The sequence below is a fragment of the Corythoichthys intestinalis genome, chromosome 20 (assembly GCF_030265065.1).
Source record: "Corythoichthys intestinalis isolate RoL2023-P3 chromosome 20, ASM3026506v1, whole genome shotgun sequence".
Lineage (NCBI taxonomy): Eukaryota > Metazoa > Chordata > Actinopteri > Syngnathiformes > Syngnathidae > Corythoichthys > Corythoichthys intestinalis.
Genome location: NC_080414.1, coordinates 17,872,370 through 17,889,222, shown reverse-complemented (window position 1 = coordinate 17,889,222; position 16,853 = coordinate 17,872,370). Strand labels below are relative to the sequence as shown.

General features: G+C 39.2%; 1 long non-coding RNA gene across 2 annotated transcripts in view; it reads right to left on the bottom strand.

Moving 5' to 3' along the window:
* Positions 1-8,037: 8,037 nt before the first annotated feature.
* Positions 8,038-16,853, bottom strand: part of LOC130908426 (uncharacterized) — an 85,090-nt gene continuing 76,274 nt past the window's right edge. For both annotated transcript variants that reach the window (XR_009061598.1, XR_009061599.1), the window contains exons 5-6: positions 8,198-8,294; positions 8,038-8,112 (exon numbers count right to left, since the gene is read on the bottom strand). This is a non-coding gene — a long non-coding RNA (uncharacterized LOC130908426). The remainder of the gene's footprint in view (positions 8,113-8,197; positions 8,295-16,853) is intronic.

The following is a 16,853-nucleotide window of genomic DNA, read 5'->3' as shown; positions in this document are numbered from 1 at the left end:
GTAATAGTCAACATGGGTAAACCTCAACCATGAGAGACAGAATGTGAAAAAAAACCCCCAGAAAATCACATTGTTTGATTTTTAAAGAATTTATTTGCAAATCATGGTGGAAAATAAGTATTTGGTCATTACCAAAAGTTCATCTCAATACTTTGTTATGTACCCTTTGTTGGCAATAACAGAGGCCAAACGTTTTCTGTAACTCTCCACATGTTTTTCACACTCTGTTGCTGGTATTTTGGCCCATTTCTCCATGCAGATCTCCTCTAGAGCAGTGATGTTTTGGGGCTGTCGTTGGGCAACATAAATACTTTTGGACTTTTTGGAGGCAAAAGTGTCATTGCATGTAATTGACTTTCCTATACATCTGAAAGTTGTAAAGCAATAGAACTGCAACAAAAATGAATGAAATGAACAAAAAAATATATTTTTATAATGGGTCCAAATTTTTTAGACAAAAATGTCCTAGCCAAAATGTGGCCCAAACGCAAATCAACATTACGTCAATCAAAAAAGTTGCTTCAATCAGAAGAAAAATAAATAAATTAATTAAATAAAAGAAAAGAAAAATAGCTATCGGATGCATTTTTTTTTTTTTTTTTGAGTTTCAAATTTATTTTTGCGTTCAAACACTTTTTTTTTTTTTTTTTTAATGTAAGCTTTTTTTTGGTTGAAAATATATATTTTGATTGAACCAACATTTTTTATTGAAGCAACTTTTTTTTTGATTGAATAGTAAAGACACAAATCTACCTCCATATGGCTCCGCCCAGGGTATACAATTTTTGACTGGGGTAACTACATTGGCACGACACCGGCGGGCGTACCATATTCAATAGATGACGATCTTGGCGAGAATCGCTGTCCTAAGCAGCCTGATTTAGAATTCCCTTCAAGAATGATGGGAAACAAAAAAACACTCATTGTCAACTTATTATTATAATTATTAAGAATAATTATTATAATAATAATATTATTATTATAATATTCTTATTAAGTCAATTTTATTGCTGACACTGCGTTTCGGGGTCATCAACATGTTGTGTCCCCCCCCCCCCAAAAGTCAAACTCCGCCTATGGCTAAAGCCCTTGGCTAACTGCCCAACCTATTTCAACTTAAGTTTACCCAGAAATTTAATACGGTCAACAAACATGATCATTTACTCCGTTCACAATATAAGCTTCATCAAAGGAGGAATACTTGAGAGAACATCAGAATTTCAGTTATGTCTACTTGAAATCTTATGTTAGCATGACTACTAGAAAGTTTTAATTTTTAGCGTCCTGATCTTGTCCAGCCTTATATTTTATGTTACTGCATGTTGACAAAGAAACCCCTGTAGAGTCTATTTGTGATCAGAATGTAACCAAACCTGTCTTAAGAGTTTCAAATATCTAGCATACTTGTGGTTGTGACCTACAGTTTCTTACACTAAAGCCAATATGTTATATGAGCAGGTGTAGCAACTTGGCTCAGGTTAATAGACCGCAAAGGTATCCTTAAGTCAAGCTGGCATCACAGGAATTTGCACCTGTTCCAGATACCTCTTGAGACTTTAATCAAAACCTCTCCAACGGTTTCTACATTTTTGTCTCAGGAAATGTTGTTTATAAGGTTCTCAAACAACATTTGTGTGGCCGTCAGGGTTTGGCGCTCGCTCCGCGGTAAGTCCGGCTTCTTTGGTCGACTGAGCGTGACCAATCTGTGGCGGAAGCAGGTCGCCCTGGAGGAATCGATCCAAGTGTCCGGCCGGGACATACGTTTATTTATTCAAGTCGGTCGTCTGATCAAACAGACGTGCCGGATAAAATCAGTGTAAAAGACGTTGCCAGTCGAATATTGGCCGAGGTATTTGCGGTGCGACTCTTTGGCCCGCCTGACGCGACCGTCTACTTTGCCTTCACGCTCTTTAATAGCTCATCTGTTTCTTTGCTTTTGCATGAATGTTCTTAGATCTTTTTCAAGTGGTCAAAATTCTGAAGCACCACTACCGCAGATTCCATGTTAGGGCTCGTCTGGCTTGGCTGCGTCTTCTCTTCTTCTGATTGCACTTAGTTTGGATATCAGGCAAGTTGTGTGGCCATCAGGGCTGTTCATTAAGCAGTGCTTTTATGCTGTGATGGATCATCTAACTGCTAAATCAACATGAAGCAATCTGATATTTTCCTGGTCTTTAACTCATCTCGCTGCCAAAACAAAAACTGTTCTTAAGGAGATGAATGAGCGGCCTTGGTACCTGACGCAAATCCTTATTCCGTTCTGCAACGGGCATGCTTTTGTGGGATTATTGAGCCCGTCCTTCCCAGAAGCTTTTCACCTTCTCACCCGGACAGGATTAAGCTGAGTTGCGCTTCCAGAAACCCAGAGTTTGATGGATGGAAGACAGGAAGAAACTAGAGGTTGTGACAACAATTAAGGCTCTTTGAACTGAGTACAGAACTGAAAATGGAAACAAACACTCATTGAAAAGATTGTTTGGCTAGAGACTGACCAGAGTCTTTGGTGCTCGATAAATTATTTGCTCGACGCCTTGTTTGCTTGATTGATGTCCCAATATTTCAGTTAGTTGCTTATCTTTGCAATTTTTTCCACTCTCATTTACAGCTTGTGCTGCTTTTGTCTGATCAAAGGCATTAGCTTGTTTTGTAAATCCAACTCAAGTGACAAACGGAATTTGCCTCAATTGCATTTTTTGACGACTCCTCGTTCCTCTCGCCAGACTTGGCTAGAGTGACATTTGTCTCAGTGGCTAATTATGAGCAAAGGTGTCAAACTTGGGGCCAAACAAATAAATGAATAAACTAGGCTTGCAAGCAGGACTGAACGGGGCCTCGCAATTTGGCGCAACTATGACATCAAGCAACTCAGATGGCACGCAGGTCAGGGTGTTGGCAGATCGTCCCTCTCTCCTCATCTCATGAGAACCTAACATGCTCGAAACTCGCCTCTTTTTGGGGAAATACATTCACAAACCTAGGAGAAAAAAACCCTATTGAAGAGGGTCCCAAAAAAATGAGGCGCTACTGAGTTGTGCAGCCAGGCCCTTATTCAAATTGAAAATGAATCTTCTAATCGGGCCAATTCAACCAAGTGTGCCAAATTTCGTGGCTCTATAAACTGCCTAAGTCCATGAAAAAAATCTACTTCCTTTTAATGGCAAACAAAAGGTCGTCATGGAAACAGGGACATGTTGACATGGGCCTAAAATGTAGTATTACAAAGGGTATTGTAACGACAAAGACCAACCTAAAAAGGACTGGACACACAAAATGAGTGACTTTCTGTTGCCACTAGTTGGTGCTGTAGGGTTGATGCAAATGACCCCTAGAGGACCCTTCAGGGTACAACTCTCACCAAGCACAGGAAGTTTGGCGCAGATATGTTGTATGTTTGCCAAGTTATGACTGTTCAAAATTTGTGGCAAGACAAAATGGCGACGGTCATTTTCACTTTGCTGTTTGGACCGCTCTGTTTCAACGAAAACTCAATATTTTTTTATCAGGCACCTGAACACGTGTGTTAAGGTGATGCAGGTTTGAGGTCAATTGATTTTTTTCTTTTGGATTCAGAGCCTGTCTCGTAAAAAAGGGTGTTTCCTGTTCGCAGCAGGGGGCACCAGGCCAAATGGGTATATTTCAATGCAGTCATGTTCAGGCTGGGATACCTGTCATACATGCCAGGTATGAAAAAGACTGAACTTTGTATCAGGGGTTATTAGTCATTTACTGAATTTGGCGTGTTGCCCAAAAAATTGCCGACTTTGGCACCCTGCCCAGGTCAGGCCCGTGAATGAAAACTCACCATTTGGAAAATTTAAAATCTCATTTTTCTCATGAACAGTCTCACCTATTTTGAGGAGGATCCAACTAACTCCCTAGGTGCCGATGTCTCAGATCATGCACCCTGTAACCCGATATAAATTTCACATTCAATCCAAATTAGCCGATTTCCTGTTGGGTTTGGAATATGGGCGCAAGAGACTTTTTAGAGCGGTTTTGCAAAATGTACCAAAAAAATTTCAAAGGGTGTGCCACTGAGCCATTTTGTTACATTTTTTTCGCAAGGTCGTAAAATTATCAAAATTCACGCCATGTTGCATGTATATGCAAATTTATGTGAGTTTTTGAGCATGTTAAGGCCTCCAAATTTGCCATTTTCATTTGCCATGAAAAAATAATAATAATCCTTTCCAATAGTGCTCTCGCGCCAGTTGGTGCTCGGGCCCAAATAAATATTTATTGAAAACTTATGCTTAAAATAAAACTGAATTAAAAAAAAAAAAGAGAATACAGTATATGTATATTTACAGTAAGTAAATAAATAAATATAATTCGAGACTATATTTGCTATTCAGTAGCTGAAAACAGAAAATCTTCATAGTTTTTAGTATTACAAGGTCCCTAATGATTAATCAACTAGCAAGAGAGTTGTCAATTCATTTGATGATTAGTTGTTACTAGTCAATTAATCATACCAGAAATAATGGCCATCTGAAGTGAACCATAACTATGTTATGGCCTGTGACAAAGATGAGTTTGGTCAACTTGGAGATGGTCTCTTCAAAGAGCGTCTACAACTGTCGATTTTAAGTGATTAGCTGGATCGTGGAGTTTGGTCGTTAGCATTTGATAGCGTCGATGAACTGTCAGGTTAACTTCCAGAAAGCATCTACCGGTAATCAAAAACACACTGCTGCTTAAATCCTCGCTCAGGCCGAGGTAAAAGCTGTTCATTACTATCCAACGGTTTGCATTTTCTCTGAGTAACTCTGAAAGTGACCCTGCCAAATGCTAGCGCTGCTAGCCAGACTCCATGATTCATCTAGCCAATCACTTAACTGACTCTTGGCTATTGTGGAAAAAGGCATTATGAAATGAAAACAAAAAAAACTTAGTGAAAAATGCTTTTTATCTTGTAAAATGTTTTTTATAATAATATTACCTTTTTTTACGATTTAAGGGCCATATTGCACAATTGTCTTATTTATCAAAGGGTATTTATTTCAAAATTGCAAAGTTAACGCAGTGCTCACATGGCAACAAAAATAAATATACATAGTATGTGATATATTTTAGGAAACTGCAATACCGTACGTCACAGCGAAGAGTTAGTAAATTGAGTGATTACGTGAAGAATCGTATTGATGGATTATAAGAACTGAGATGGTTACTTTGTTACTGTTATTTGACGAGCTGCCGTGTCAAATTGAGGATGTAGTGTATGATGGCACACGCTTTTAGTTGTCTTATCACAGATCCATTATTTTACTAAACATCATCCACATACCACACCTCATTCATTGTTTCATTATTCATGATGTAGGGTATGTACTTCACTCAAGTTGAGAATTGAAATTTATTGCACTCTTCATTAAGAGCAGATTATCCAAATTTTAACCTTTTTTTTTTTTTTTTTTTTTTTAGGAAACAACGAGTAGGCTCAAGCAGTAATCAATTACATAGGCAAACATACAAAACAAGACATTATACACAAGTTTCTGAGCGAAAATTGGGCGGCACCATCTTGGACATTTTCTGCTATGGACTTCCTGTTTAGACAGAACAACATGAAGTGCAGCTGAAGTGCAACAATAAGATGATCTGTCCTCAAATATAGTGAGTTCAGCAAAAGTTCAAAACAAAACCTGTTACATTCTTTGAGATTTCCTAGAGAAAGACAAACAACAGGCAACATTAGAAGACAAGCTACTTGGCTGTGGAGAACGCTAAACAGGTGCAAACACTTGGTTTGTCCACATTTCTGGACAATAACTGGATGTTACTGGACCCAAAAAGTGCATCCAGATTCTCCCAAATAACAAGCATCCGTGGTGACAAGCTGCCAGAAATACTTAACACGCACTTGCCGAAAACAGAGCTCCCATTCACTGGATTTTCTTAGCGTCTCTGCTAAGGAATGTATCATTGCCGATAAATGGAGGTTCACCACAACGTCAAAATTGGTACACTTCTGCCTTGATGACAGACCACCCAGACAGCGCTATATTTAAATTGCACCCTTCAAACTGCTAGGAGAGAAGCTGAGAACTGATAACATGAGAACCCCATCCCTGTACTCATTCAAAGGATGTCAAATGATACAGGACTGCCTGAGGGTTGTCACTAAAATTGCTGGGAACTGGCGCTGTAACTCTTTAAGACAGGGGTGTCAAACTCAACATTGTCCCAGGCCACATCATAGCTACTGTATGTTGTTAGGAGGGAGGTTACGTCTGCCAACAAGGGCTGCCACGATGAATCGACTACAGTGGTATTTCTACATACGAAGTTAATTCGTTCCAGGACCTTGTTTGTAAGTCGAAATGGTCGTATGTTGAGCAGGATTTTCCCATAAGAATACATTATAATTCCCTTAATTCATTCCACAGCCCGAAAACCTACACTAAATCCTTAATAAATACTGCTTGTATTATTACAAATGGCAATTACACAGACCAAAACAAATAAATTATGAATAAAAATCATAATAATAATTAATAATATAAATTAAAGATGTCCCGATCGATCGTGTCCGATCACGTCATTTTCAAAGTATCGGAATCGGCAAAAAAATATCGGACATGCCTTTAAAAAAAATTTTTTTTTTTTTTAATTAAATCATTTTCTAATTGTACTATCGTTACAGACAAAATGTCTTACACTCATCCGGAGTCTTTAGTTTTGGCTTAAAGTAGGGTTATCATATTTATCGCGTTAACGGCGGTAAGTATTTTTTTTTAAATTAATCACGTTAAAGTATTTAACGCAATCAACGCATGCGCTGCACGACCCACTCCCGCAATGTCGTGTTTAATCTATAATGGCGCCGCTTTACCTATATATAGGGCTAAAAGGCAGCATAAATGAGTAGAGTGAATTTTGGCAGCCTTTAGAGCCTTTTTTTATTTGGTTAAGGCCTTACAATCTCTCTCTCAACAATTAGAAATATTGTGGGTAGCAATGTGGGGAAGAAAGGTAGTAGTTGATCTTTTTCTTAACACCCTATGTTATTTCCCAACGCAGAGAAGATATATCAATTGGTAGCAGTACGCACAGTCATGGTTGCACTTCCCATCATGCATTTGGGCAGAACAGTTAAATGGCTACAGTATCATTTACTGAAAGCTCAACAAATACACTAGATGGCAATATTTAGTCACAATACACAAAGTCACATTTATCCTTTAAGAATTACAAGTCTTTCTATCCGTGGATCCCTCTCACAGAAAGAATGTTAATAATGTAAATTCCATCTTGAGGATTTATTGTCATAATAAACAAATACAGTACTTATGTACTGTATGTTGAATGTATATATTCGTCCGAGTTTTATTCATTTTTTTCTTAATGCATTGCCAAAATTTATATGATCAGGAAAAATTATCGGGAATGATTGGAATTGAATCAGGAGCAAAAAAAAAAAAAAAAAAGCAATCGGATCGGGAAATATCGGGATCGGCAGATACTCAAACGAAAACGATCGGGATCGGATCGGGAGCAAAAAAACATGATCGGAACAACCCTAATATAAATAATAATAATACATTTTATTTCTAGTGCTCATTTCAAGACACGCAAAGACGCTTTACAAGAAAGATGGGACCAGAATAGCTCAGCAGGAATAACAAAACGATCATGAAATTTGATTAAAAGCAGGATAAAAATACAGAAAAAGTTTAAGAGGTCAGGATAAAACCAAGATAAGGATCATGGTGGGTAAGAAAGTGTAAACAGGTGTGTTTTGAGGATCGAGGAGTAGGGAGTTGCACAGCTGGGGGCACAGTGACTAAGTAGTCTTAGTTTTACTGGGAGCCAGTGAAGTTGACGGAGGAGGGGGGTGATGTGGTGTGTTGTGGGGGTCCGAGTGATGAGGCGTGCTGCTGAGTTTTGGAGGAGCTGTGGTTTCTGGAGGGACTTATTTGGGAGAGCAGTGATACAGTAATCGAGCCGGGAAGTGACTAGACTACAGACAAGAGTGGAAGCGGTATGGCGGGTGAGAGAAGGGAGGAGGCGAGAAATAATGAGAAGGTGGAAGTAGGCCAATCTGGTGATGTCGTTGATATGGGAGCAGAAGGAGAGCGTGCTGTCGAGGATGACACCCGGAGTCTTACCCTGAGTGGTGGGAGAGACCAGTACATTGTTGTATTAATGTAACAAATCAGGTTTTAATGTGGCGGATGTGTTTTGCGTGGTGTACCTGAACACAGCGCGTGGCTGACGTGACGGAGTGAAAGAGGACTTTTTACTTTCACTTTTCATGTTCAGCTGCTGAGGCATGTTGTGTTGCACAAGTTCTGAAATAAATGATTAAAAACCTGACGAAGCTGGCGATTTCTTTGGCGGTGTTACGATAATGATAACCGTCACCTCAACTTATAAAGACTGGCCAACGGAGGTCGGAGGAGGACCGTCGAGATGGTAGACATTCTACGGCCGAATTGTCGACGCGCACACCATGCTCATATTTTTCTATCATTTCCATCCTCATTTCAATGGTAAGCGTCACCTTTTTTCACCACCTGCACTAACCTTCTTTGATCCCATGTTGATTACTCTCACAAGAAAATCCGCCATGCGTCCGTCTTGCAGGGGAAAAAAACTGCGGCGCTGTCATAAATCGTCGTATTTCGAGCATGTTGTCGGATGTAGAAACAAATGGCGGGTCAAATTTTACGTCGGATGTCAAAAAGATTGCGTGTCGAAGCGATCATATGTCAAGGTACCACTGTACTTTACTAAGCAATGATTGAATTAACAACTATTTTGATACTTTTATTTACATTCTTCCAAGGTAGGAGAAAACAAAATGGAGAAAAAAAATAAGGAAAACATTAGTTTTTGTTTTTCCTTTTTTTCCCCTTTTCTTTATGTTTAACTTAAAAAGATGCAAAATAGTAATTATTCTCAGATTTAATTGAAATTTGATTTTAGTGGGAAACACTAAGTCAATGTACTTTCACAGGCCACACCAAATCACGTGGCGGGCCAGATCTGGCTCCCGGACCACAAGTTTGATACCTGTTCCATAATGATTATGCTTTTTTTTTTAGGAATAATGCAGGATATTGACGTTATTGGCTTGTTAATAACCTCATTATGGTCTTCATTGTGATAATTGATTCAAATTTTCTTTGTAATATCATAAAAATGTATGCATTCACTTTCTGGTGCCTTCGCTAGGTAATGTTTTGACACATGGCGCCGTAATACGTACGACCCAGAAGGACATATTTTATTTCCTTGACCTTGGTGCCCCCGCCATCCCTACTGTATTCCTGTCTCCTGTCTTTTTCACTCATTCCATTCACGATTAACTGTGCGTGTCCCCACCCGGTCTCCCGCTGCACCCCGCTTTATACTCCTACCTCAGCTGCGCTTTGCCGGCAGGAAGTCGACATGACACCGATTCGCCCCCCTCTCATTGTCAGAGCTTCTGGGTATCAGCGGGACTTCCTTAAGTTTATTGACAGCCATCCTTTTGGGTTCTTTTATGCAGAGATCTCGGAAAATCGCAGTGTTAAAATATGCTTTATGACAACTTCTGGGTCCAGCATTGGTTTTCTGTTCCGGTGGCCGCCCCGAGCTTAGAAGGAAGCCGTTCCGTCTCTATGACACCACTATTGATGTCATTGAGTGCAAGAGAATAGGGCTAGTGAAGCGAGTACTACCCCCAACCAACCGCAGACACTGGCCTCTCTTTGCACCTGCAGACCAGGCAGAGGCATCCACTTGATGATAGCATTGTCAGAACTGAGTATTTTGCCTACAGTCTATTACTCAATACTGATTTGAATAAATTTTATGGACCCTATTGCTTAACTGTTTCAAACTCAAAGCCCGGAAGCCAGATCTGGCTCGCCACGTCATTCTTTTTTGGGCCCACGAAAGTGACTCGTGCATTGGCTTCATGTTTCTTGGTGCACTAAAATAAAATAAAAATATAAATACAATTTCTATAGTCCTCAGTAAAGGATTAGGGACTACAGAAATCTAGTAATATTAGTTTCCCCCTCCTTTTTAATCAAAAATAAATAAACCTATCAAGGGAACCTCAGACTTAGACTTGTAGGCTCTAATACAGTGTTTTTCAACTGGTGTGCCATGGCACATTAGTGTGCCATGAGAGATTGTCAGGTGTGCTGTGAGAAATTATCCAATATTGTTTTTGTTTTTTTTTACATCGTGAGCGAGGTATTGCTCTTGTCGCGTTCAAGAACTGCTCAGATTTCTAGCCATCAGCCACCATATCCATTTTTGACGAACGTCAATCCTCCCCCAACACATTGTCGAGGACAGCAAGGTGGCTGAAGGCTAGAATTCCGAGCAGTTCTTTAAGGTGACATGAGCAATACCTCGCTCATCTGCACACAACCACAACCTTCAACCTACTCCTTTCTTCCTTACTGCAATTCCGCCCGGCGACGTTACCAAAAAAAAAAAAAAAAGCGATACTGGATAATTTCTCGCAGCACACCTGACGATCTCTCTTCTTGAACACGACACGAGCAGCTATCCAACAGCGCCATGGTGCCAAGCAAGTTTAAACGTCATCCCCAAACTAAACACCTGTCGCTTCAAAACAAGTCGATGGACTATTTTGTTTTGTTTGAAAAACGACAAAGGTAAATGAGAAAGCTCTCAAAGACAGTTAGCTTATTGCTGAACTTGTTGCTAAATCCTAAAAGTCCCACACTGTCGAAGAGAAATTAATACTACCTGCCTGCAGAACCATTGTCAGCGAGATGCTTGGCCCCGATGCGGTCAAAGACATTGCTAAAGTCCCCCTGTTTGATAAATCTGAGCTTTTCAAGCCTAACTGCTATAAAAAAAATAAAAACAGAGCGAGACTGAAAGCTATTGAAGAAGATTCCTGCCAGGATATCGGCTTTGTGTTCATCTGAACAGGCTCAAGTTTCACATTGAGTAAGTATAAATAGTGAGAAATTATTTTTTAATAATGAAATATACTGTACAGAAAGTAATTTCGGAACATTTTTGGTTTGTGGTGTGCCACGAGATTTAAAAATCTTAAATCTAAAATATTTAGTACTAGTTTTGACCCACGGAAGGCGCCATGTTTTAAGCGCGCAATGGACGCTTCGGGTGATAATGCAGATTGTCACTGTCACTCGACAAACATTACCAGCTTACTCCAATTCCTTCTACGCGGCGAGACGTCCAACACATGCGCTCATCGGTTAAAAACGGTGAGTACTTACTATTTTTGTTTTTATTGAGTATTTTATTATCTTTTTATTGCCTCAAAATACTTTTTGCATGTGTTTCCCTTTCATACTTTAAAGCATTGTGTTTTCTTGTGGTAGCTTTAAAGCAGATTGTTGATCTCTTGACCTTATTTTCTTAAGACATAATTAGTATGTTCTGACTGTTCCTGTTCATTTTGCTTGCTTGTGACATCACCGCCCTGCGACGTCAACAACCATGGCGACCTACTTAAATTAATTTTACAAATTGTATAAAAATGAAAACATCAAGAGGGGTTTCAATATCAAATTATTTTAACTCATAATAATGTTTATCTTTTAAGGACTACAAGTCTTTCTATCCGTGGGTCCCTTTAAAAATTAATCATAAAAGAATACTGTTTTTTTCTGTCCTTTTATTTTAAAAAAATATATATTTTAAAACAAAATTAAAATAAAAGAAAATATTCACCTTTTTCAGTAAATGACTTTATGCTTTGATGAATTAAAATGTGAAATAATTAAGTTTTAAAATATACTTCAATAACTTTTGTGATCCTATTTAATAAATAAACCCTTAATTTAACCAGTTTAATTAAATCTTTTAGAAATAACTTTCATTACCTTCTTAACCCATTCAATGCCAGCCCGGGTCACACAGTATGTGTTTTTGTAGTTGGTAAAAGATGTCAATTGATCATGAAATCCCACCCATTAGCGACTAAAAACGTCCAATCCATTTCAACTGGGACTTGCGGTCGAAATAGATTGGATGTTGATTGCTGTCAATGATAGCAAAAGAGTAGAATTGTAGATAAATATATATATATATATATATATATATATATATATATATATATATATATATATATATATATATATATATATATTAGTGCTGTCAAACGATTAAAATGTTTAATCGAGTTAATTACAGCTTAAAAATTAATTAATCGTAATTAACCGCAATTAATCACAATTCAAACCATCTATGAAATATGCCAAATTTTTCTGTAAGTTATTGTTGGAATGGAAAGATAAGACACAAGATGGATATATATATTCAACATGCGGTACATAAGGACTGTATTTGTTTATTATAACAATAAATCAACAAGATGGCATTAACATTATTAAAATTCTGTTAAAGCGATCCATGGATAGAGAGACTTGTAGTTCTTAAAAGATAAATGTTAGTACAAGTTATAGAAATTTTATATTAAAACCCCTCTTAATGTTTTCGTTTTAATAAAATTTGTAAAATTTTCAATCAAAAAATAAACTGGTTATTAATAAACCATTGTTGATGTCAATAATTACTTACACAATGCACATGGGTGCTGAAGCCTATAAAATCAGTCGCACCCAAGCGCCAGCAGAGGGCAGCAAAACTCCACAAAACACAATTAACAAGTGGGGATTTCACTGTACTGTCATTTAAATCTGTCTAAGCGGGACATGTGCGTTAATTGCGTCAAATATTTTAACGTGATTAATTACAAAAATTAATTACCGCCCGTTAACGCTATAATTTTGAAAGCCCTAATATATATATAGTCATTTGAAAAAATTATGACACCCCAATAAATTTTCAGTTCTTTGATAAGAAATGTTCACATATCAACGTCTGATCTTGTTTTTCTTTATCTCTGGAAAAGAAAGCGATTTAATTGCAGGTAAACCACAAAAATTAACACTGCTTTACTCATTAAACTGAACATATCAACAAAAATGCATATTCTAACTGAGGGTAAAAGTTAGGACACCCTACCACCTAATAGCTAGTGTTACCCCCTTTGGCTGAAATAACTTCAGTGAGACACTTTTTGTAGCCATCTACCAGTCTTTGACATCGGTCTGAAGAAAGTTTGCCCCACTCCTCAACGCAGAATACTTTCAGCTTTGAGATGTTTTAAGGGTTTCTTGCATGTACAGACCGTTTCAACTCACCCCACAGCATCTCAATGGGATTAAGATCTGGGCTTTGACTGGGCCATTCCAGAACTCTCCATTTTTTCAGTCCTTGGTGGATTTACTGGTATGTTTTGGGTTGTTATCATGTTGCGGGGTCCAGTTTCGGTCCAGCTTTAATTTTTTCACAGATGATCTCACATGTTCCTCAAGCACCCTCTTAAACGCGATAGAATTCATGGTGGATTCTATGATTGTGAGCTGGCCAGGTCCTACTGCAGCAAAGCATCCACAAACCATGACACTTCCACCTCCATGCTTCACAGTTGGTATGAGGTTCTTCCCCTGGAATGCTGTATTGGGTTTACGCCAAACATGTCCTCTGTTCTGGTGTCCAAATAAAACAATTTTAGATTCATCTGTCCAAAGAACATTATTCCAGAAGTCCTGGTCTTTGTCAACATTCACGATGGCAAACTTCAGTCTGGCCTTCATGTTCTTCTTGGAAAGCCAAGGTTTCCTCCTTGCACACCTCCCATGACGGTTAAACTTGTGAGGTCTCTTTCTGATTGTAAAGGCATGCACTTTCACATCAACAGTAGCAAAGGCCTGCTGTAGGTCCCATGATGACATTTTAGGGTTTTTGGAGACTTCTTTTAGCATCTTGCGGTCTGCTCTCGGGGTGAACTTGCTTGGACGGCCACACCTGGGCATGTTGGCAGTTGTTTTGAATGTCCTCACTCGTAGACAATTTTCCAGACAGTGGAATGGCTGATTTTATAGTTTTTGAGATCTTTTGAAATCCCTTACTAGACTCATAAGCGTCGACAATCTTCTTTCTGAAGGCCTCAGACAGCTCCTCTGATCTCACCATGGTGTTTTCTCTCACTTCAACAGTCAGGGGCACACCAAACTAAATGTGAGGTTTAAATAAGCCAAGTCATCTTCAAAACACTGGGTAATGATGTGCTAATCATGTGCACCTGTTGTGATACACCTGTGCTTGATTTTAGCCACTTTAAGTGGCATTGAATGTGGATGTGTCCTAATTTATTCCTCAAGAGAAATTGCATTTATTTAATACTACATTTTACATGAAGTTATGAATTTTTTTTATTTTTTCCCGTTTTAATTGTTTAGTTATATTAACTTGAATCGCTCAAGATTGTTAAAATCAATATTAAATATCCATATGACCAAATATGTTAGAAAACACACAGGCTTCCATGGGGGGGGGTCATAATTTTTTCACAGTATATATTTTATTTACATTGTAAACATCCGTCATCATTCTAACCATATCGCCTTCTTCAATCGAATCCATTTCTTCGACTGCCGAGGGTATCGGCTTAATCTTTTCATGTAATTTTTTTAGGTGGCGCTTCCACTTACTACTGTGACTCCTACGAGGATATTGGATTAAAGCAAACAAATCCCATTTTCGCCGCTAATGCGTGAAACTTAGTCCAGCTTGTTCTGATGTTTGAAACTGGGGGTGGGTTGGGGCGCAACAGGCAAGGAAGAGACTCGGTGTTGTGAGGGGACTCAAATTAGATTAACTAAATTCACAAAAGAAGACGGGGAAGGGGGCTCGGCACATCCCCTGCCCACACCTCCAACCCCCCGCCGCTTCATTCTCACGGCCGAGAGGTTTCCAAAGCGCCTCTGGGCGGGGGCCGCGGGGCCGCCAAATCCCCGCGCTCTTTACTGGATTAAAGGTGGCTGCCCCCGATGGAAGGTTGGGGAAATTTGGACTGTTTTTCTGGGAGATGAGCACATCTGTAAACATCAAAATCTAGCAGGAAAAAACGGTAGGCAGAACCACAGACTAAAAGGAATTCTACTGTTAAAAAAAAAATTAATTCAATATACAGTTAATATTAGGTTGTAATCAGGCCCGGAGTGGCTAATCGGGAGGATCGGGACGAATCCCGGTGGGCCGACCGGCCAGGAGAGCAAGTCCGGACTATACGCATTTTTAATACTATTACAATTTTTTGTTTGGTATTTATTCATGACAATGAGTCTTGCTTACAAGCTGTTACCGCTGTTCCGGTGGGCCGTCTTAAAATATATATATATTTTGTTTTTGTTTTTTTTCAGACGCATTCTGACGTGTGCAGTCGAAAAATAAAACGTGCAGCTCCGCCCACTAATCGGAGTCTGTCTTGAGCCAAATTAGCTACTAGCTCGGTGCTCGGATCATGGATAAAAAGAACATTGACTCCAATTGTTTAGAATACTTTGTAAAAAGAAAGAAAAAAAGGGGGGGGGGTTCTATTATGTTTCTGCCTTGGAAACTATGTAAGTATTTTATATCTGCACTGCTGGCCAAAAATATTGGCACCCAGATAATGCTGAGGTAATGCTCAATTTCTCCCAGAAAATGATTGCAATTACAAATGATTTGCTAGTAATATCTTCATTTATTTAGCTTCCAATTAAAAAACACACAAGAGAATGGGAAAAATTAAAATTTAAAATTAAATCATTATCATTTTCCACAAAACTCCAAAAATGGGCCAGACTAAAGTATTGGCACCCTTTGAAAAATCATGTGATGCTTCTCTAATTTGTGTAATTAACAGCACCTGTTACTTACCTGTGGCACATAACTGGTGGTGGCAATAACTTAATCACACTGGCAGCCAGTTAAAATGGATTAAAGTTGACTCAACCCCTGTCCTGTGTCCTTGTGTGTACCACATTGAGCATGGAGAAAAGAAAGAAAACCAAAGAACTGTCTGAGGATTTGAGAAGCAGAATTGTGAGGAAGCATGGACAATCTCAAGGCTACAAGTCCATCTCCAAAGACCTGAATGTTCCTGTGTCTACTGTGCGCAGTGTCATCAATAAGTGTGAAACACTCTTAAACACTCTCTTAAAAATAAGTGGCTAACCTCCCTACTGTAGATGTGGACGGGAAAAAAAATGACGAGAGATTTCAACGAAAGATTGTGCGGATAGTGGATAAAGAATCCCGACTAACATTCAAACAAGTTCAAGCTGTTCTGTAGTCCGAGGGTAAAAGCGAAGCGACTCTATGGTAGGATACCCAGGAAGACCCCACTTTTGACCCAGAGACATAAAAAAGCCAGGCTGGAGTTTGCCTAAACTTACCTGAGAAAGCCAAAAACGTTTTGGAAGAATGTTCTCTGGTCAGATGAGACAAAAGTAGAGCTTTTTGGGGAAAAGCATCAACATAGAGTTTACAGGGGGGAAAAAACGAGACCTTCAAAGAAAAGAACACGGTCTCCACAGTCAAACATGGCGGCAGTTCCCTGATATTTTGGGGTTGCTTTGCTGCCTCTGGCACAGGACAGCTTGACCGTGTGCATGGCATTATGAAGTCTGAAGACTACCAACAAATTTTGCAGCATACTGTAGGACCCAGTGTAAAAAAGCTGGGTCTCCCTCAGAGGCCATGGGTCTTCCAGCAGGACAATGACCCAAAACACACTTCAAAAAGCAAGAGAAAATGGTTTGAGAGCAAATACTGGAGACTTCTAAAGTGGCCAGCAATGAGTCCAGACCTGAATCCCATAGAACACTTGTGGAGAGATCTGAAAATGGCAGTTTGGAGAAGGCACCCTTCAAATCCCAGAGACCTGGAGCAGTTGGCCAAAGAATTGATGGGTACCGGAAGCGGTTGTTCGCAGTTACAGTATTTTGTCTAAAGGTTGTGCTACCAAGCATTAGGCTGAGGGTGCCAATAGACCCTACCCACCGACGTCACAAAAT